Genomic DNA, 22,062 nt, shown 5'->3' on the forward strand with positions numbered 1-22,062 from the left:
ACATATAATTGCACAGTAGAGATCTGTATAATTCTCATTCTGGTCTTGTGATCTAGAAATGTGAACTCTCGTATAATAAGGATGACAATGTTTTTTCTTTCTTCACTGAGGCTGTTCTGCTGCAGAGAGGAGTCTGCTGCAGGATCTGTGTCCACTACGGATATGGAAGGTGCGGCTTTGTATGAACTTCTTTACTAACTGGTGATTAGCTATTACTACTTCAGTTAGTTTGTTATGTGTTTCATAGCCACAAATAAAACTGTAATAAAGTTGCTGCTCAGTAATTCTACCTATATTGAGCAGATGCTGCTGATGGCTGTGTCTGGGTACCCATCTCCTCCTCACGGGGCAGACCAGACTCTTATACCGTCTCCTGTTCCGCTGGCTGCACTGAGGTGCTCATGGCAGTGTTGGAAAGAACAGAGGCTAAATACAACACAGGCATGTCGAGTGGTCTGTTCACAACAAAGCAAAGAAACTGTTCTAGTATTGTGTGTCAATGTTATGATAGCCAATATGTTTGTCGTTGTGCTTTGTAATTAAATAATTTAGGTAGAAAGTAAATCAAAATGACATTGCATCTATGTCACATTCAAATCTACTACTGTTGACCCAACTTCACCAAAATAAACTATTTTATCATCCACAGCATATTCTGCTTATGTTAAACAGAAAATGGCCTGTCTCAGTTTAAAGCCCCACCTTGGCAACACAAGACCAGACAAAGACAAACCAACTGTGACGGGACGACAAGAAAGATGCAAAACACAAGGTAGACTTTTCTAATTGTGCTTCCTCATGCAAGCTATAACTTCTTACTACACTCTGCCAAATGTAAGGGAACGTATTCAAGTTAACAAAATAAAGGTGTATCGTGCTTCAGACAGTAAAGGCTGCTCAACTGCACATACGCAGTTATCAAAGTGGACCAACTTTGATTATCTGTGTCATGGCTAACCTATTCTCTGGTCATTTTTCTGTTTCTCTTTTAGCTTAATGGTGCAGTATTGAAGTTGCCATTTTCACCAACATGCAGCCCTAGGAACAAAGTCTTGTTGCTGTCAGAAAGAACTGCAGTAGCTGGAGACACCCGGCGTTCTTCGAAGATTAACAGATTTTGCTTTTAAACTCTCTGCCTCTTTACAACCTGCAGTTACTCCTTGGTTTCTTGTTGGAAGAGTCGTGCTCAGACCGTTAAAGCTATGCGAGAATGCGTGTGTTATACCTACGATGTTTGTATTGTCCAGAAGGAGACCTGTTCCAGTCTGGGATTGTCGTTGAATCTACTCTGTGCTCTGACAGCGGAGAAAAGAACTTAAGGTGGTCTGGGCTGAGTTTGTAGCTCAGTAGATAACAGCTTTGGGCATTATTCTTTTTCACTTTGTCATGGAAGATATTACGGGCACTTCTGGAAATGAAGCTAATACCACGTGTTCTTCAGAGTGCAGAGGATTACCATTTATTTTTTCAACTGCTACCATCGGGTGTAAATCAATAAAATGTACAATTTGGGCAAAACCCAGTGATTGTTTTTTTGTGTATAGTGTTCTAGGCCTATTCTGCAAATATATTGCGGCAGTTTTCTTTTTTGCAAGATCATTAATTTATTGTATGTTGTACAAAAAAAGCTTCATTGCATTTCAATTACATCTATTAGTTTCTGTGACAATGCCATAGACAATTGACATAAATGCTGATGGTGATTTATTTTACTAGAATGTTTTTTTCAACTAATTTTGCAATTCTGCTACAGTAAAATTATTTAAAATAACACTACTCACAACTGTACAATTTTCTACACCTTTCTACTGCTGATTTACTTGTGATATATTGCTCAACTGCAAATGTTGTGAAATACAATGTAATGTATTATAATAGATCTTGCCAGACTAATAATTAGAGGATGGTTTTAATCACTTTGCCATTGTTGATAATTATGAATATACAAATTGCAATGATTCTTGTTCTCATGTTCCATCCATAAAAATGCACATTTCTACATATACACACTTCGATTACATGTTACATGACATAAAATACAAGATAACATTTCAGTGTGTCCATGCAAATTCAGCTCCTATAAGGAAGCATTATAGCAACAAATGGGCGGGAGCACACAGGCAGAACTGATGACGAAGGATGGTACCGAGACGAAATGTGGTACCGTCACGGCCAACCGCGAAATTCAAATGTAGAAGCTACTGTTCAACCACAAGAGGCGTTAACCATGCGGTTTTGGACACAAAAGTGTGATTTTGAACAAGTTTGCACAAAACGTCAAACTATTGACTGGGAAAGTTAGTTAACTCTATTCCACACCCATATACACTGTTTATCACCAAAAAAAAAGTGGATTTGGTGTTTAGTTGCTCTTTAAGAGCGTGAGGGGTCCTGGGTTCAAATCCCTGATGTGCCCATCCTATTTGTGTGCAACACAACACTCATAATGTGGATTTGGTACATGCTCATGTTTAGTGCCTGGAGCTTTACATAATAAAATGTCTACTTACATTGTAGTTAGTTTTACTCATATCCTAGATTTAGAAAAGTATGTCCATTGAACATTGTTGTTCTATGGAATCCGATGGTTGACGAGATCAAGGGGCCTCACTAAAGGCATCTGGCTATCCGCCCAAAACTTAATTGCTGAGGCTCACAGCTGAGGCTGAACCTGTGCTCTTTCGTGGTGTGAATGTGTAACACTGATGCAAAGATAACCTCAAAATTCACTTTGCTCCTTTTGGACCTGGCTTCGAGCATTTTAGACATAGGGCATAGAAACTTTGTTGAAGCAGATGCAATTAGTCACACATGACACGGTAAACAGGCCAATTGGCCGGGGAATTGAAGTGCTTTTCTCAAACATGTATTCAGAGCCCCACAGTTAAGCAGGGCATCAAAAAATTCCTAAAATCTCTTACTGTTCCTCTCCACGGAAATCTTAAGTAAAAGGCACTTTTTCACTTTTTATACACTTTTATTTACAGACAAAGGAATACATTGCTTACATATCAAATCATTTATCAGGTGTCTTTTAAAAGTCTGAATATATTGAGTTACATCGCCACCGCAATTTCAATTAGTACAAATAAAATACTTAAAATGTAACATGTAGATTTCTCAATCAGCAAATTCCATAGGGTTTTAAACATTTTGTTTTCCACATGTCATGTACTTTTTCTTCATTAAAAACAATTTTATCTCTTAGAATATAGTCCTTTACTTTGGCCACAGACACTCTCAAAATCTGCTCTGGGGACATAATGAAGTGCTTTGAGGGTGACACATTCCGACATTTCCATATGGCTTCCTTTATGCAGTTTATGCCTGCCCACCATCTTTGGGCTTGGTCTTTCACATGGGTATCCAAAGGTCCGTAGAGGATGTCTTGCTCCTTTGGTCGTCTAAACAACTCTGTCAACCAGGGCATTGCTAAATTCCACACCAGTTTAGAGATGTAACAGGACCAGAATCGGTGTGAAACATCTTCCCTTATATTACAGTTCCCTATTGGGCATTCGTCTCTTTTACTGTATTGCCTTCGTCTTAGAAAGGTTTTCGTCGGGATGCGCTGATGTGCAATTTTCCAGGCCAAATCTTTGTGTTCGTTCAAAAGGAAAGGTGAATTTATGTTCTTCCAAGCTCGAATACATTTACTCTCTGGGAGTACACCCACTGGTTCCACATATAAAGACATTGGAAATAAGCTCTCTTCCACTTCTTTCCTTTTTAGTTTGCTTTCCAAACATTGGTCTCGATCTACCCTATTTAACAATTTTAGTGCTTTCCCATAGATCTTTGGTCTGCTCTCCGCATAAGGGGTGTGGAGAGGGACTCTTTTACCTGTTTTGTGGTACACTTGTTGGCCAAGCCAAAACTTTGCAAAATAAGACCAAAGGGCATTCCCTGGATTCAATATTGCATTGATGATGGGAGTCAAAAACATTGCATCGAGTTTCGCTCTCAACTCTGGGACCGCTTTCCCACCCTTGTCAAGTGGTTTATGCATGATGTGTCTTTTGACATAGTCTTGGTGTGAACCCCAAATGAACTGGAAAACAACACATCTCAAGGATGCTATGAATGCTTTTGTTACTGGTAAGGTTGAGGCTAGAAAACTCAACGACGAAACCACCTCTTTGCGATGCAAAGAGGTGTGTTGCAATCAACTGCATACAAGTATGAGTCTTTAATTAGGGCCAGAGTATCACTCATAGCGCGTCTTGGGACAACACACGTTTGGTCTTCTTCGATAAGATTTTCTATGTTGTCTTGCAAACGCAGAAACAATGCTTTGGCCAATATTTTCCTGTCCAGCCCAAGCAGAGTTATTGGTCTCCAATTTTTTAAACTTTTCTTGTCCCCCTTTTTAAACAGAAGAGAAATAACACCTTCTTTCAGTGAAGTTGGGAATTTTCCCTTTTGAAAGCTTTCGTTATACATTTCCATTAGACGTGGACCAAGTTCTGACCAGAAAGTGACATAAAATTCTTTTGGTAGCCCGTCTAAACCAGGGGTTTTGTTGTTTTCCATACTTTGCACTGCTTTTGTCAGTTCTTCTAATGTTATTTTTGTCTCTAGATCTTCAAGGCCCCTGCCCTCTTTTTTGGATTTTGAAAGGATTCTTTCCATGGCTTCTTTGTCGACATCTTCCTCTCTATACAACTGAATAGAAAGAGTGCACAGATGAAAGAATTCCATCCATATCACTTGTTTTCTCATTGTCATTATTTTTTATCGATTCAATTATATTTTTGGGCTTTGCTATTTTTTTAAAGAAGTATCTTGAACATGTTTCGTTTTCTTCTAGATGTCTAATTCTGCTGCGTATCAAAAAGCCTTTTGTGCTCTCATTGACGAGGTGTGACATTTCTTTTTTTAGTATTGCAATGTCCTCAGCCACATCAAATCCTGCATGGGCGAGATTAAAAAGTCTTTGTAATCGTTGTTGGTGTTTCTTTATTTTTTCACACCTCCTTTTTGCCTTTAGTTTTCCCACTTCAATAAAAAAGTCTTTTGTTCTCCTTTTGAAATCTTCCCACCAGCTGCTTACTGAATTGTATAGGGGCTGGAGCGTGAGCCATTCCTGAATTTTGATTTTAAATTGACCGATCACATCTTGATCTTGCAAGAGTGACGTGTTCAGTTTCCAGCTTCCTTTCCCTTTTTTAATTTTTGTTTTAAATTGTACCTTACATTGGAGCTTGGCATGATCTGAGAAAAACACAGGTGTTAGAGCTGTACTGATAACAGTTTGAGTTTTAGGTATAAGGATATAGTCAATTCTTGAATGCGACTTTCCATTTGACCATGTGAACCCTGACAAGGCGGGATTCTTCACACGAAATGTGTCAACTAAGTTAAAATCCTTTATCATGTTTTTTAGAGCTCCAGAACTTGAGTCCAGTTTTGATTTTCCATTTTCCTCTAGCAAACAGTTAAAATCACCTTCTAGAATTTGTATTCGATCATTGACCAAAAGGGGCTGTATTGACTTTAAAATTTCTAAGCACTCTTTCAGATTGGGGGGGCAGTATACATTAATTAATCTTAGGTTTAGTCCACACCAGGCAACATCGATGCACAAGACCCTCCCGTCGTCCACCCGCTTTACACTATCGATTTTAAAGTTGTTGCCTTTACCGCTCTCCAAAGGGAAGCCAAACTCATTTGCATGAGCCACTTCAGGCTGATTTCAATTCAAACTGAGCTGTTCACAAAATTGCTAGACAGTTAGCCTTACTTAAGAAGAGGCCAAGCTTTCATTGGGGCTTGCAAAGGAACAACTGTGTAGAAATATCAAAGCAGGACAGAGATTCCATGCACTGCAAGTCAGTGGGAAATTACAGGTCAACATCTGAAATGGAGATTTTCGCCTCATTTCCTCAGAGACAAGAAAGAGATTGAAAGCGCAGGCGAGCTAGCCAGGAGTGGAAGCTAGAATCTTCTGATCCGTAGTCAGACACACTATCCATTGCACCACTTGCTCCTCGGCGCCGATTTGTTGATTAACTTCTGTAAATGAAATCAAATTAGTACAACATATGCAAGCCTTTGCAAATGTCACTTATCTAATATTACATAACAAGTCTTAGAATGTATGCCCATTGAGAACACATGCCGTCCTTTGATAGCTCCATCCCAGCAGAGAACTCTATTGGTTTGTGTGAAAGAAAAAAAAGAAACAGCAACAAAGCCTCTTTCTTTGAAGCACACGAGGAAACATAGTTTTGCTCCGCCCATGTGAAACCGTGACACAGGAATTGACAGAGCCCAGACCATCCCCTTTTGAATTAAAATGCCATTTAGCTTTGCGCAGTGGCAGTATTGTAGCCTATGAGGTTTATCCGAGGCGCGATTATTGCTAGTTGAAAACTTTACCCAATACCCCGCCTTGACGACTTGAAATATAGTCGGCAAGACTAAGGTTTTGTCAAATAATAATATCTGTGTGAGCATCTGCTCGTTTGACATTTGGAGAACTTCATGGTGGAAGTCTGGGTGATCCATTGTCTTTTAGATGTACAAAGAAAAGCAAAAGCAAAATGGCAAGGACAAAAAGTTAGTTATCTTTTTTAAGATGTATTTTTTAGACAATACAAAACCCTGTTGTTTAGCCTTGTTGGTCTAGTGTCGCGAATCTTGCTTCGTGTGTTTGCGGTCCAAACAGCATAGGAGTCAGAAAAGGATCTTCAAGTGTAGCCTGTGAAAGAGTTGATAGCGGAACAGTGACTCTAACAAAAGCTTTTTGTGGCTCGTTGGTCTAGGGGTATGATTCTCGCTTTGGGTGCGAGAGGTCCCGGGTTCAAATCCCGGACGAGCCCGGCCTGATGTATTGTGCTTTGCGTGAGGTTAAGCTTCAGAGCGTGAGGGGTCCTGGGTTCAAATCCCTGAGTGTTGTGCAACACAATACTCATAATGTGGATTTGGTACATGTTTAGTGCCTGGAGCTTTACGTAATAAAATGTCTACTTACATTGTAGTTAGTTTTACTCATATCCTAGATTTAGAAAAGTATGTCCATATGGAAAAGTATGTCCATATGGAATCCGGTGGTTGACGAGATCAAGGGGCCTCACTAAAGGCCCAAAACTTAATTTACATGTGAGCCTCTCCCAATACCGAATGTACTTTTATAATCCCGACTGATTGGTAGAGGAGTTTGTGCTAAGGGCCTCTTGCAAAACGGCATTAACTAAAGCAGAGTTTGATTACTTCCTGTTGATATTAACTGTGCATGGGGTACATCTTTGGCCTTATCTAACTTGTGAAATTGCAGCTATTTAGAAAAGACACAGTGGTCATGACCAAAAACAGATAGCATCTCTTTGTGCCTACCAACTTCTTAGCAGAGGATGGTTTCGATCCATCGACCTCTGGGTTATGGGCCCAGCACGCTTCCGCTGCGCCACTCTGCTGTTGAGCTCTCCGGAAGGGACTTGAACCCATGATCCGTGGCTTTAGGAGGCTTGTCCATTCGGCCACTGGTTCGTTACAACACTGCAAACGCTAAAACACTAGGAATGTTTTTTGTGTGTGTCTTTTTTCAAAAAAAGGAATGTAGAGAAAGCTCATGTACATGCCATGTTAAAAGAAACCATACTGGATTCATTTCATTTGTTTGATTTGCATGTGAAATGTTTCTACAATATGCACAAGTTTGACTCATCCAAAACGTTATAGTGAATAACTTGAAATGTGGCTGAAGCATTTAGTCACTTATATATTTGTATGGCTCGTTGGTCTAGGGGTATGATTCTTGCTTAGGGTGCGAGAGGTCCCGGGTTCAAATCCCGGACGAGCCCATCTGAAGATTGAGCAATGGGAAGTTTGATGTAATGATCCACTAAATCTCCCCCACAGCTGAGACTGACCCTGTGCTCTTTCGTGGTGTGAATGTCTAACACTGATGCAAATATAATCTCAAAATTCACTTTGCTCCTTTTGGACCTGGCTTTGAGCATTTTAGACATAGGGCATAGAAACTTTGTTGAAGCAGATGCAATTAGTGACACATGACACGGTAAACAGGCCAATTGGCCGGGGAATTGAAGTGCTTTTCTCAAACATGTATTCAGAGCCCCACAGTTAAGCAGGGCATCAAAAAATTGCTAAAATCTCTTGCTGTTCCTCTCCACGGAAATCTTTAGTAAAAGGCGAAAGATTTATACGATCTGAAGAGAAACAAGAGTGTTGGACTGCAGCGCTGACCGTGGACTGAGACTTTGGCCATACGCTGCCCCGTCGTGGTTCATGAACCGCTCTCCAAAGGGAAGCCAAACTCATTTGCATGAGCCACTTCAGGCTGATTTCAATTCAAACTGAGCTGTTCACAAAATTGCTAGACAGTTAGCCTTACTTAAGAAGAGGCCAAGCTTTCATTGGGGCTTGCAAAGGAACAACTGTGTAGAAATATCAAAGCAGGACAGAGATTCCATGCACTGCAAGTCAGTGGGAAATTACAGGTCAACATCTGAAATGGAGATTTTCGCCTCATTTCCTCAGAGACAAGAAAGAGATTGAAAGCGCAGGCGAGCTAGCCAGGAGTGGAAGCTAGAATCTTCTGATCCGTAGTCAGACACGCTATCCATTGCACCACTTGCTCCTCGGCGCCGATTTGTTGATTAACTTCTGTAAATGAAATCAAATTAGTACAACATATGCAAGCCTTTGCAAATGTCACTTATCTAATATTACATAACAAGTCTTAGAATGTATGCCCATTGAGAACACATGCCGTCCTTTGATAGCTCCATCCCAGCAGAGAACTCTATTGGTTTGTGTGAAAGAAAAAAAAGAAACAGCAACAAAGCCTCTTTCTTTGAAGCACACGAGGAAACATAGTTTTGCTCCGCCCATGTGAAACCGTGACACAGGAATTGACAGAGCCCAGACCATCCCCTTTTGAATTAAAATGCCATTTAGCTTTGCGCAGTGGCAGTATTGTAGCCTATGAGGTTTATCCGAGGCGCGATTATTGCTAGTTGAAAACTTTACCCAATACCCCGCCTTGACGACTTGAAATATAGTCGGCAATGGCAATTTTTGTCAGTCTCTCAGGAGACTAAGGTTTTGTCAAATAATAATATCTGTGTGAGCATCTGCTCGTTTGACATTTGGAGAACTTCATGGTGGAAGTCTGGGTGATCCATTGTCTTTTAGATGTACAAAGAAAAGCAAAAGCAAAATGGCAAGGACAAAAAGTTAGTTATCTTTTTTAAGATGTATTTTTTAGACAATACAAAACCCTGTTGTTTAGCCTTGTTGGTCTAGTGTCGCGAATCTTGCTTCGTGTGTTTGCGGTCCAAACAGCATAGGAGTCAGAAAAGGATCTTCAAGTGTAGCCTGTGAAAGAGTTGATAGCGGAACAGTGACTCTAACAAAAGCTTTTGGTGGCTCGTTGGTCTAGGGGTATGATACTCGCTTTGGGTGCGAGAGGTCCCGGGTTCAAATCCCGGACGAGCCCGGCCTGATGTACTGTGCTTTGCGTGAGGTTAAGCTTCAGAGCGTGAGGGGTCCTGGGTTCAAATCCCTGAGTGTTGTGCAACACAATACTCATAATGTGGATTTGGTACATGCCTGAACGTGCCTGGAGCTTTACGTAATAAAATGTCTACTTACATTGTAGTTAGTTTTACTCATATCCTAGATTTAGAAAAGTATGTCCATATGGAATCCGATGGTTGACGAGATCAAGGGGCCTCACTAAAGGCATCTGGCTATCCGCCCAAAACTTAATTTACATGTGAGCCTCTCCCAATACCGAATGTACCTTTATAATCCCGACTGATTGGTAGAGGAGTTTGTGCTAAGGGCCTCTTGCAAAACGGCATTAACTAAAGCAGAGTTTGATTACTTCCTGTTGATATTAACTGTGCATGGGGTACATCTTTGGCCTTATCTAACTTGTGAAATTGCAGCTATTTAGAAAAGACACAGTGGTCATGACCAAAAACAGATAGCATCTCTTTGTGCCTACCAACTTCTTAGCAGAGGATGGTTTCGATCCATCGACCTCTGGGTTATGGGCCCAGCACGCTTTCCGCTGCGCCACTCTGCTGTTGAGCTCTCCGGAAGGGACTTGAACCCATGATCCGTGGCTTTAGGAGGCTTGTCCATTCGGCCACTGGTTCGTTACAACACTGCAAACGCTAAAACACTAGGAATGTTTTTTTGTGTGTGTCTTTTTTCAAAAAAAGGAATGTAGAGAAAGCTCATGTACATGCCATGTTAAAAGAAACCATACTGGATTCATTTCATTTGTTTGATTTGCATGTAAAATGTTTCTACAATATGCACAAGTTTGACTCATCCAAAACGTTATAGTGAATAACTTGAAATGTGGCTGAAGCATTTAGTCATTTATATATTTATATGGCTCGTTGGTCTAGGGGTATGATTCTCGCTTAGGGTGCGAGAGGTCCTGGGTTCAAATCCCGGACGAGCCCATCTGAATATTGAGCAATGGGAAGTTTGATGTAATGATCCATTAAATCTCCCCCACAGCTGAGACTGACCCTGTGCTCTTTCGTGGTGTGAATGTGTAACACTGATGCAAATATAATCTCAAAATTCACTTTGCTCCTTTTGGACCTGGCTTCGAGCATTTTAGACATAGGGCATAGAAACCTTGTTGAAGCAGATGCAATTAGTGACACATGACACGGTAAACAGGCCAATTGGCCGGGGAATTGAAGTGCTTTTCTCAAACATGTATTCAGAGCCCCACAGTTAAGCAGGGCATCAAAAAATTGCTAAAATCTCTTGCTGTTCCTCTCCACGGAAATCTTTAGTAAAAGGCGAAAGATTTATACGATCTGAAGAGAAACAAGAGTGTTGGACTGCAGCGCTGACCGTGAACTGAGACTTTGGCCATACGCTGCCCCGTCGTGGTTCATGAACCGCTCTCCAAAGGGAAGCCAAACTCATTTGCATGAGCCACTTCAGGCTGATTTCAATTCAAACTGAGCTGTTCACAAAATTGCTAGACAGTTAGCCTTACTTAAGAAGAGGCCAAGCTTTCATTGGGGCTTGCAAAGGAACAACTGTGTAGAAATATCAAAGCAGGACAGAGATTCCATGCACTGCAAGTCAGTGGGAAATTACAGGTCAACATCTGAAATGGAGATTTTCGCCTCATTTCCTCAGAGACAAGAAAGAGATTGAAAGCGCAGGCGAGCTAGCCAGGAGTGGAAGCTAGAATCTTCTGATCCGTAGTCAGACACACTATCCATTGCACCACTTGCTCCTCGGCGCCGATTTGTTGATTAACTTCTGTAAATGAAATCAAATTAGTACAACATATGCAAGCCTTTGCAAATGTCACTTATCTAATATTACATAACAAGTCTTAGAATGTATGCCCATTGAGAACACATGCCGTCCTTTGATAGCTCCATCCCAGCAGAGAACTCTATTGGTTTGTGTGAAAGAAAAAAAAGAAACAGCAACAAAGCCTCTTTCTTTGAAGCACACGAGGAAACATAGTTTTGCTCCGCCCATGTGAAACCGTGACACAGGAATTGACAGAGCCCAGACCATCCCCTTTTGAATTAAAATGCCATTTAGCTTTGCGCAGTGGCAGTATTGTAGCCTATGAGGTTTATCCGAGGCGCGATTATTGCTAGTTGAAAACTTTACCCAATACCCCGCCTTGACGACTTGAAATATAGTCGGCAAGACTAAGGTTTTGTCAAATAATAATATCTGTGTGAGCATCTGCTCGTTTGACATTTGGAGAACTTCATGGTGGAAGTCTGGGTGATCCATTGTCTTTTAGATGTACAAAGAAAAGCAAAAGCAAAATGGCAAGGACAAAAAGTTAGTTATCTTTTTTAAGATGTATTTTTTAGACAATACAAAACCCTGTTGTTTAGCCTTGTTGGTCTAGTGTCGCGAATCTTGCTTCGTGTGTTTGCGGTCCAAACAGCATAGGAGTCAGAAAAGGATCTTCAAGTGTAGCCTGTGAAAGAGTTGATAGCGGAACAGTGACTCTAACAAAAGCTTTTTGTGGCTCGTTGGTCTAGGGGTATGATTCTCGCTTTGGGTGCGAGAGGTCCCGGGTTCAAATCCCGGACGAGCCCGGCCTGATGTATTGTGCTTTGCGTGAGGTTAAGCTTCAGAGCGTGAGGGGTCCTGGGTTCAAATCCCTGAGTGTTGTGCAACACAATACTCATAATGTGGATTTGGTACATGTTTAGTGCCTGGAGCTTTACGTAATAAAATGTCTACTTACATTGTAGTTAGTTTTACTCATATCCTAGATTTAGAAAAGTATGTCCATATGGAAAAGTATGTCCATATGGAATCCGGTGGTTGACGAGATCAAGGGGCCTCACTAAAGGCCCAAAACTTAATTTACATGTGAGCCTCTCCCAATACCGAATGTACTTTTATAATCCCGACTGATTGGTAGAGGAGTTTGTGCTAAGGGCCTCTTGCAAAACGGCATTAACTAAAGCAGAGTTTGATTACTTCCTGTTGATATTAACTGTGCATGGGGTACATCTTTGGCCTTATCTAACTTGTGAAATTGCAGCTATTTAGAAAAGACACAGTGGTCATGACCAAAAACAGATAGCATCTCTTTGTGCCTACCAACTTCTTAGCAGAGGATGGTTTCGATCCATCGACCTCTGGGTTATGGGCCCAGCACGCTTCCGCTGCGCCACTCTGCTGTTGAGCTCTCCGGAAGGGACTTGAACCCATGATCCGTGGCTTTAGGAGGCTTGTCCATTCGGCCACTGGTTCGTTACAACACTGCAAACGCTAAAACACTAGGAATGTTTTTTGTGTGTGTCTTTTTTCAAAAAAAGGAATGTAGAGAAAGCTCATGTACATGCCATGTTAAAAGAAACCATACTGGATTCATTTCATTTGTTTGATTTGCATGTGAAATGTTTCTACAATATGCACAAGTTTGACTCATCCAAAACGTTATAGTGAATAACTTGAAATGTGGCTGAAGCATTTAGTCACTTATATATTTGTATGGCTCGTTGGTCTAGGGGTATGATTCTTGCTTAGGGTGCGAGAGGTCCCGGGTTCAAATCCCGGACGAGCCCATCTGAAGATTGAGCAATGGGAAGTTTGATGTAATGATCCACTAAATCTCCCCCACAGCTGAGACTGACCCTGTGCTCTTTCGTGGTGTGAATGTCTAACACTGATGCAAATATAATCTCAAAATTCACTTTGCTCCTTTTGGACCTGGCTTTGAGCATTTTAGACATAGGGCATAGAAACTTTGTTGAAGCAGATGCAATTAGTGACACATGACACGGTAAACAGGCCAATTGGCCGGGGAATTGAAGTGCTTTTCTCAAACATGTATTCAGAGCCCCACAGTTAAGCAGGGCATCAAAAAATTGCTAAAATCTCTTGCTGTTCCTCTCCACGGAAATCTTTAGTAAAAGGCGAAAGATTTATACGATCTGAAGAGAAACAAGAGTGTTGGACTGCAGCGCTGACCGTGGACTGAGACTTTGGCCATACGCTGCCCCGTCGTGGTTCATGAACCGCTCTCCAAAGGGAAGCCAAACTCATTTGCATGAGCCACTTCAGGCTGATTTCAATTCAAACTGAGCTGTTCACAAAATTGCTAGACAGTTAGCCTTACTTAAGAAGAGGCCAAGCTTTCATTGGGGCTTGCAAAGGAACAACTGTGTAGAAATATCAAAGCAGGACAGAGATTCCATGCACTGCAAGTCAGTGGGAAATTACAGGTCAACATCTGAAATGGAGATTTTCGCCTCATTTCCTCAGAGACAAGAAAGAGATTGAAAGCGCAGGCGAGCTAGCCAGGAGTGGAAGCTAGAATCTTCTGATCCGTAGTCAGACACGCTATCCATTGCACCACTTGCTCCTCGGCGCCGATTTGTTGATTAACTTCTGTAAATGAAATCAAATTAGTACAACATATGCAAGCCTTTGCAAATGTCACTTATCTAATATTACATAACAAGTCTTAGAATGTATGCCCATTGAGAACACATGCCGTCCTTTGATAGCTCCATCCCAGCAGAGAACTCTATTGGTTTGTGTGAAAGAAAAAAAAGAAACAGCAACAAAGCCTCTTTCTTTGAAGCACACGAGGAAACATAGTTTTGCTCCGCCCATGTGAAACCGTGACACAGGAATTGACAGAGCCCAGACCATCCCCTTTTGAATTAAAATGCCATTTAGCTTTGCGCAGTGGCAGTATTGTAGCCTATGAGGTTTATCCGAGGCGCGATTATTGCTAGTTGAAAACTTTACCCAATACCCCGCCTTGACGACTTGAAATATAGTCGGCAATGGCAATTTTTGTCAGTCTCTCAGGAGACTAAGGTTTTGTCAAATAATAATATCTGTGTGAGCATCTGCTCGTTTGACATTTGGAGAACTTCATGGTGGAAGTCTGGGTGATCCATTGTCTTTTAGATGTACAAAGAAAAGCAAAAGCAAAATGGCAAGGACAAAAAGTTAGTTATCTTTTTTAAGATGTATTTTTTAGACAATACAAAACCCTGTTGTTTAGCCTTGTTGGTCTAGTGTCGCGAATCTTGCTTCGTGTGTTTGCGGTCCAAACAGCATAGGAGTCAGAAAAGGATCTTCAAGTGTAGCCTGTGAAAGAGTTGATAGCGGAACAGTGACTCTAACAAAAGCTTTTGGTGGCTCGTTGGTCTAGGGGTATGATACTCGCTTTGGGTGCGAGAGGTCCCGGGTTCAAATCCCGGACGAGCCCGGCCTGATGTACTGTGCTTTGCGTGAGGTTAAGCTTCAGAGCGTGAGGGGTCCTGGGTTCAAATCCCTGAGTGTTGTGCAACACAATACTCATAATGTGGATTTGGTACATGCCTGAACGTGCCTGGAGCTTTACGTAATAAAATGTCTACTTACATTGTAGTTAGTTTTACTCATATCCTAGATTTAGAAAAGTATGTCCATATGGAATCCGATGGTTGACGAGATCAAGGGGCCTCACTAAAGGCATCTGGCTATCCGCCCAAAACTTAATTTACATGTGAGCCTCTCCCAATACCGAATGTACCTTTATAATCCCGACTGATTGGTAGAGGAGTTTGTGCTAAGGGCCTCTTGCAAAACGGCATTAACTAAAGCAGAGTTTGATTACTTCCTGTTGATATTAACTGTGCATGGGGTACATCTTTGGCCTTATCTAACTTGTGAAATTGCAGCTATTTAGAAAAGACACAGTGGTCATGACCAAAAACAGATAGCATCTCTTTGTGCCTACCAACTTCTTAGCAGAGGATGGTTTCGATCCATCGACCTCTGGGTTATGGGCCCAGCACGCTTTCCGCTGCGCCACTCTGCTGTTGAGCTCTCCGGAAGGGACTTGAACCCATGATCCGTGGCTTTAGGAGGCTTGTCCATTCGGCCACTGGTTCGTTACAACACTGCAAACGCTAAAACACTAGGAATGTTTTTTTGTGTGTGTCTTTTTTCAAAAAAAGGAATGTAGAGAAAGCTCATGTACATGCCATGTTAAAAGAAACCATACTGGATTCATTTCATTTGTTTGATTTGCATGTAAAATGTTTCTACAATATGCACAAGTTTGACTCATCCAAAACGTTATAGTGAATAACTTGAAATGTGGCTGAAGCATTTAGTCATTTATATATTTATATGGCTCGTTGGTCTAGGGGTATGATTCTCGCTTAGGGTGCGAGAGGTCCTGGGTTCAAATCCCGGACGAGCCCATCTGAATATTGAGCAATGGGAAGTTTGATGTAATGATCCATTAAATCTCCCCCACAGCTGAGACTGACCCTGTGCTCTTTCGTGGTGTGAATGTGTAACACTGATGCAAATATAATCTCAAAATTCACTTTGCTCCTTTTGGACCTGGCTTCGAGCATTTTAGACATAGGGCATAGAAACCTTGTTGAAGCAGATGCAATTAGTGACACATGACACGGTAAACAGGCCAATTGGCCGGGGAATTGAAGTGCTTTTCTCAAACATGTATTCAGAGCCCCACAGTTAAGCAGGGCATCAAAAAATTGCTAAAATCTCTTGCTGTTCCTCTCCACGGAAATCTTTAGTAAAAGGCGAAAGATTTATACGATCTGAAGAGAAACAAGAGTGTTGGACTGCAGCGCTGACCGTGAACTGAGACTTTGGCCATACGCTGCCCCGTCGTGGTTCATGAACCGCTCTCCAAAGGGAAGCCAAACTCATTTGCATGAGCCACTTCAGGCTGATTTCAATTCAAACTGAGCTGTTCACAAAATTGCTAGACAGTTAGCCTTACTTAAGAAGAGGCCAAGCTTTCATTGGGGCTTGCAAAGGAACAACTGTGTAGAAATATCAAAGCAGGACAGAGATTCCATGCACTGCAAGTCAGTGGGAAATTACAGGTCAACATCTGAAATGGAGATTTTCGCCTCATTTCCTCAGAGACAAGAAAGAGATTGAAAGCGCAGGCGAGCTAGCCAGGAGTGGAAGCTAGAATCTTCTGATCCGTAGTCAGACACACTATCCATTGCACCACTTGCTCCTCGGCGCCGATTTGTTGATTAACTTCTGTAAATGAAATCAAATTAGTACAACATATGCAAGCCTTTGCAAATGTCACTTATCTAATATTACATAACAAGTCTTAGAATGTATGCCCATTGAGAACACATGCCGTCCTTTGATAGCTCCATCCCAGCAGAGAACTCTATTGGTTTGTGTGAAAGAAAAAAAAGAAACAGCAACAAAGCCTCTTTCTTTGAAGCACACGAGGAAACATAGTTTTGCTCCGCCCATGTGAAACCGTGACACAGGAATTGACAGAGCCCAGACCATCCCCTTTTGAATTAAAATGCCATTTAGCTTTGCGCAGTGGCAGTATTGTAGCCTATGAGGTTTATCCGAGGCGCGATTATTGCTAGTTGAAAACTTTACCCAATACCCCGCCTTGACGACTTGAAATATAGTCGGCAAGACTAAGGTTTTGTCAAATAATAATATCTGTGTGAGCATCTGCTCGTTTGACATTTGGAGAACTTCATGGTGGAAGTCTGGGTGATCCATTGTCTTTTAGATGTACAAAGAAAAGCAAAAGCAAAATGGCAAGGACAAAAAGTTAGTTATCTTTTTTAAGATGTATTTTTTAGACAATACAAAACCCTGTTGTTTAGCCTTGTTGGTCTAGTGTCGCGAATCTTGCTTCGTGTGTTTGCGGTCCAAACAGCATAGGAGTCAGAAAAGGATCTTCAAGTGTAGCCTGTGAAAGAGTTGATAGCGGAACAGTGACTCTAACAAAAGCTTTTTGTGGCTCGTTGGTCTAGGGGTATGATTCTCGCTTTGGGTGCGAGAGGTCCCGGGTTCAAATCCCGGACGAGCCCGGCCTGATGTATTGTGCTTTGCGTGAGGTTAAGCTTCAGAGCGTGAGGGGTCCTGGGTTCAAATCCCTGAGTGTTGTGCAACACAATACTCATAATGTGGATTTGGTACATGTTTAGTGCCTGGAGCTTTACGTAATAAAATGTCTACTTACATTGTAGTTAGTTTTACTCATATCCTAGATTTAGAAAAGTATGTCCATATGGAAAAGTATGTCCATATGGAATCCGGTGGTTGACGAGATCAAGGGGCCTCACTAAAGGCCCAAAACTTAATTTACATGTGAGCCTCTCCCAATACCGAATGTACTTTTATAATCCCGACTGATTGGTAGAGGAGTTTGTGCTAAGGGCCTCTTGCAAAACGGCATTAACTAAAGCAGAGTTTGATTACTTCCTGTTGATATTAACTGTGCATGGGGTACATCTTTGGCCTTATCTAACTTGTGAAATTGCAGCTATTTAGAAAAGACACAGTGGTCATGACCAAAAACAGATAGCATCTCTTTGTGCCTACCAACTTCTTAGCAGAGGATGGTTTCGATCCATCGACCTCTGGGTTATGGGCCCAGCACGCTTCCGCTGCGCCACTCTGCTGTTGAGCTCTCCGGAAGGGACTTGAACCCATGATCCGTGGCTTTAGGAGGCTTGTCCATTCGGCCACTGGTTCGTTACAACACTGCAAACGCTAAAACACTAGGAATGTTTTTTGTGTGTGTCTTTTTTCAAAAAAAGGAATGTAGAGAAAGCTCATGTACATGCCATGTTAAAAGAAACCATACTGGATTCATTTCATTTGTTTGATTTGCATGTGAAATGTTTCTACAATATGCACAAGTTTGACTCATCCAAAACGTTATAGTGAATAACTTGAAATGTGGCTGAAGCATTTAGTCACTTATATATTTGTATGGCTCGTTGGTCTAGGGGTATGATTCTTGCTTAGGGTGCGAGAGGTCCCGGGTTCAAATCCCGGACGAGCCCATCTGAAGATTGAGCAATGGGAAGTTTGATGTAATGATCCACTAAATCTCCCCCACAGCTGAGACTGACCCTGTGCTCTTTCGTGGTGTGAATGTCTAACACTGATGCAAATATAATCTCAAAATTCACTTTGCTCCTTTTGGACCTGGCTTTGAGCATTTTAGACATAGGGCATAGAAACTTTGTTGAAGCAGATGCAATTAGTGACACATGACACGGTAAACAGGCCAATTGGCCGGGGAATTGAAGTGCTTTTCTCAAACATGTATTCAGAGCCCCACAGTTAAGCAGGGCATCAAAAAATTGCTAAAATCTCTTGCTGTTCCTCTCCACGGAAATCTTTAGTAAAAGGCGAAAGATTTATACGATCTGAAGAGAAACAAGAGTGTTGGACTGCAGCGCTGACCGTGGACTGAGACTTTGGCCATACGCTGCCCCGTCGTGGTTCATGAACCGCTCTCCAAAGGGAAGCCAAACTCATTTGCATGAGCCACTTCAGGCTGATTTCAATTCAAACTGAGCTGTTCACAAAATTGCTAGACAGTTAGCCTTACTTAAGAAGAGGCCAAGCTTTCATTGGGGCTTGCAAAGGAACAACTGTGTAGAAATATCAAAGCAGGACAGAGATTCCATGCACTGCAAGTCAGTGGGAAATTACAGGTCAACATCTGAAATGGAGATTTTCGCCTCATTTCCTCAGAGACAAGAAAGAGATTGAAAGCGCAGGCGAGCTAGCCAGGAGTGGAAGCTAGAATCTTCTGATCCGTAGTCAGACACGCTATCCATTGCACCACTTGCTCCTCGGCGCCGATTTGTTGATTAACTTCTGTAAATGAAATCAAATTAGTACAACATATGCAAGCCTTTGCAAATGTCACTTATCTAATATTACATAACAAGTCTTAGAATGTATGCCCATTGAGAACACATGCCGTCCTTTGATAGCTCCATCCCAGCAGAGAACTCTATTGGTTTGTGTGAAAGAAAAAAAAGAAACAGCAACAAAGCCTCTTTCTTTGAAGCACACGAGGAAACATAGTTTTGCTCCGCCCATGTGAAACCGTGACACAGGAATTGACAGAGCCCAGACCATCCCCTTTTGAATTAAAATGCCATTTAGCTTTGCGCAGTGGCAGTATTGTAGCCTATGAGGTTTATCCGAGGCGCGATTATTGCTAGTTGAAAACTTTACCCAATACCCCGCCTTGACGACTTGAAATATAGTCGGCAAGACTAAGGTTTTGTCAAATAATAATATCTGTGTGAGCATCTGCTCGTTTGACATTTGGAGAACTTCATGGTGGAAGTCTGGGTGATCCATTGTCTTTTAGATGTACAAAGAAAAGCAAAAGCAAAATGGCAAGGACAAAAAGTTAGTTATCTTTTTTAAGATGTATTTTTTAGACAATACAAAACCCTGTTGTTTAGCCTTGTTGGTCTAGTGTCGCGAATCTTGCTTCGTGTGTTTGCGGTCCAAACAGCATAGGAGTCAGAAAAGGATCTTCAAGTGTAGCCTGTGAAAGAGTTGATAGCGGAACAGTGACTCTAACAAAAGCTTTTTGTGGCTCGTTGGTCTAGGGGTATGATTCTCGCTTTGGGTGCGAGAGGTCCCGGGTTCAAATCCCGGACGAGCCCGGCCTGATGTATTGTGCTTTGCGTGAGGTTAAGCTTCAGAGCGTGAGGGGTCCTGGGTTCAAATCCCTGAGTGTTGTGCAACACAATACTCATAATGTGGATTTGGTACATGTTTAGTGCCTGGAGCTTTACGTAATAAAATGTCTACTTACATTGTAGTTAGTTTTACTCATATCCTAGATTTAGAAAAGTATGTCCATATGGAAAAGTATGTCCATATGGAATCCGGTGGTTGACGAGATCAAGGGGCCTCACTAAAGGCCCAAAACTTAATTTACATGTGAGCCTCTCCCAATACCGAATGTACTTTTATAATCCCGACTGATTGGTAGAGGAGTTTGTGCTAAGGGCCTCTTGCAAAACGGCATTAACTAAAGCAGAGTTTGATTACTTCCTGTTGATATTAACTGTGCATGGGGTACATCTTTGGCCTTATCTAACTTGTGAAATTGCAGCTATTTAGAAAAGACACAGTGGTCATGACCAAAAACAGATAGCATCTCTTTGTGCCTACCAACTTCTTAGCAGAGGATGGTTTCGATCCATCGACCTCTGGGTTATGGGCCCAGCACGCTTCCGCTGCGCCACTCTGCTGTTGAGCTCTCCGGAAGGGACTTGAACCCATGATCCGTGGCTTTAGGAGGCTTGTCCATTCGGCCACTGGTTCGTTACAACACTGCAAACGCTAAAACACTAGGAATGTTTTTTGTGTGTGTCTTTTTTCAAAAAAAGGAATGTAGAGAAAGCTCATGTACATGCCATGTTAAAAGAAACCATACTGGATTCATTTCATTTGTTTGATTTGCATGTGAAATGTTTCTACAATATGCACAAGTTTGACTCATCCAAAACGTTATAGTGAATAACTTGAAATGTGGCTGAAGCATTTAGTCACTTATATATTTGTATGGCTCGTTGGTCTAGGGGTATGATTCTTGCTTAGGGTGCGAGAGGTCCCGGGTTCAAATCCCGGACGAGCCCATCTGAAGATTGAGCAATGGGAAGTTTGATGTAATGATCCACTAAATCTCCCCCACAGCTGAGACTGACCCTGTGCTCTTTCGTGGTGTGAATGTCTAACACTGATGCAAATATAATCTCAAAATTCACTTTGCTCCTTTTGGACCTGGCTTTGAGCATTTTAGACATAGGGCATAGAAACTTTGTTGAAGCAGATGCAATTAGTGACACATGACACGGTAAACAGGCCAATTGGCCGGGGAATTGAAGTGCTTTTCTCAAACATGTATTCAGAGCCCCACAGTTAAGCAGGGCATCAAAAAATTGCTAAAATCTCTTGCTGTTCCTCTCCACGGAAATCTTTAGTAAAAGGCGAAAGATTTATACGATCTGAAGAGAAACAAGAGTGTTGGACTGCAGCGCTGACCGTGGACTGAGACTTTGGCCATACGCTGCCCCGTCGTGGTTCATGAACCGCTCTCCAAAGGGAAGCCAAACTCATTTGCATGAGCCACTTCAGGCTGATTTCAATTCAAACTGAGCTGTTCACAAAATTGCTAGACAGTTAGCCTTACTTAAGAAGAGGCCAAGCTTTCATTGGGGCTTGCAAAGGAACAACTGTGTAGAAATATCAAAGCAGGACAGAGATTCCATGCACTGCAAGTCAGTGGGAAATTACAGGTCAACATCTGAAATGGAGATTTTCGCCTCATTTCCTCAGAGACAAGAAAGAGATTGAAAGCGCAGGCGAGCTAGCCAGGAGTGGAAGCTAGAATCTTCTGATCCGTAGTCAGACACGCTATCCATTGCACCACTTGCTCCTCGGCGCCGATTTGTTGATTAACTTCTGTAAATGAAATCAAATTAGTACAACATATGCAAGCCTTTGCAAATGTCACTTATCTAATATTACATAACAAGTCTTAGAATGTATGCCCATTGAGAACACATGCCGTCCTTTGATAGCTCCATCCCAGCAGAGAACTCTATTGGTTTGTGTGAAAGAAAAAAAAGAAACAGCAACAAAGCCTCTTTCTTTGAAGCACACGAGGAAACATAGTTTTGCTCCGCCCATGTGAAACCGTGACACAGGAATTGACAGAGCCCAGACCATCCCCTTTTGAATTAAAATGCCATTTAGCTT

The sequence above is a fragment of the Gobius niger genome (genome assembly GCF_951799975.1).
Source record: "Gobius niger genome assembly, chromosome: 7".
Taxonomy (NCBI): Eukaryota; Metazoa; Chordata; class Actinopteri; order Gobiiformes; family Gobiidae; genus Gobius; species Gobius niger.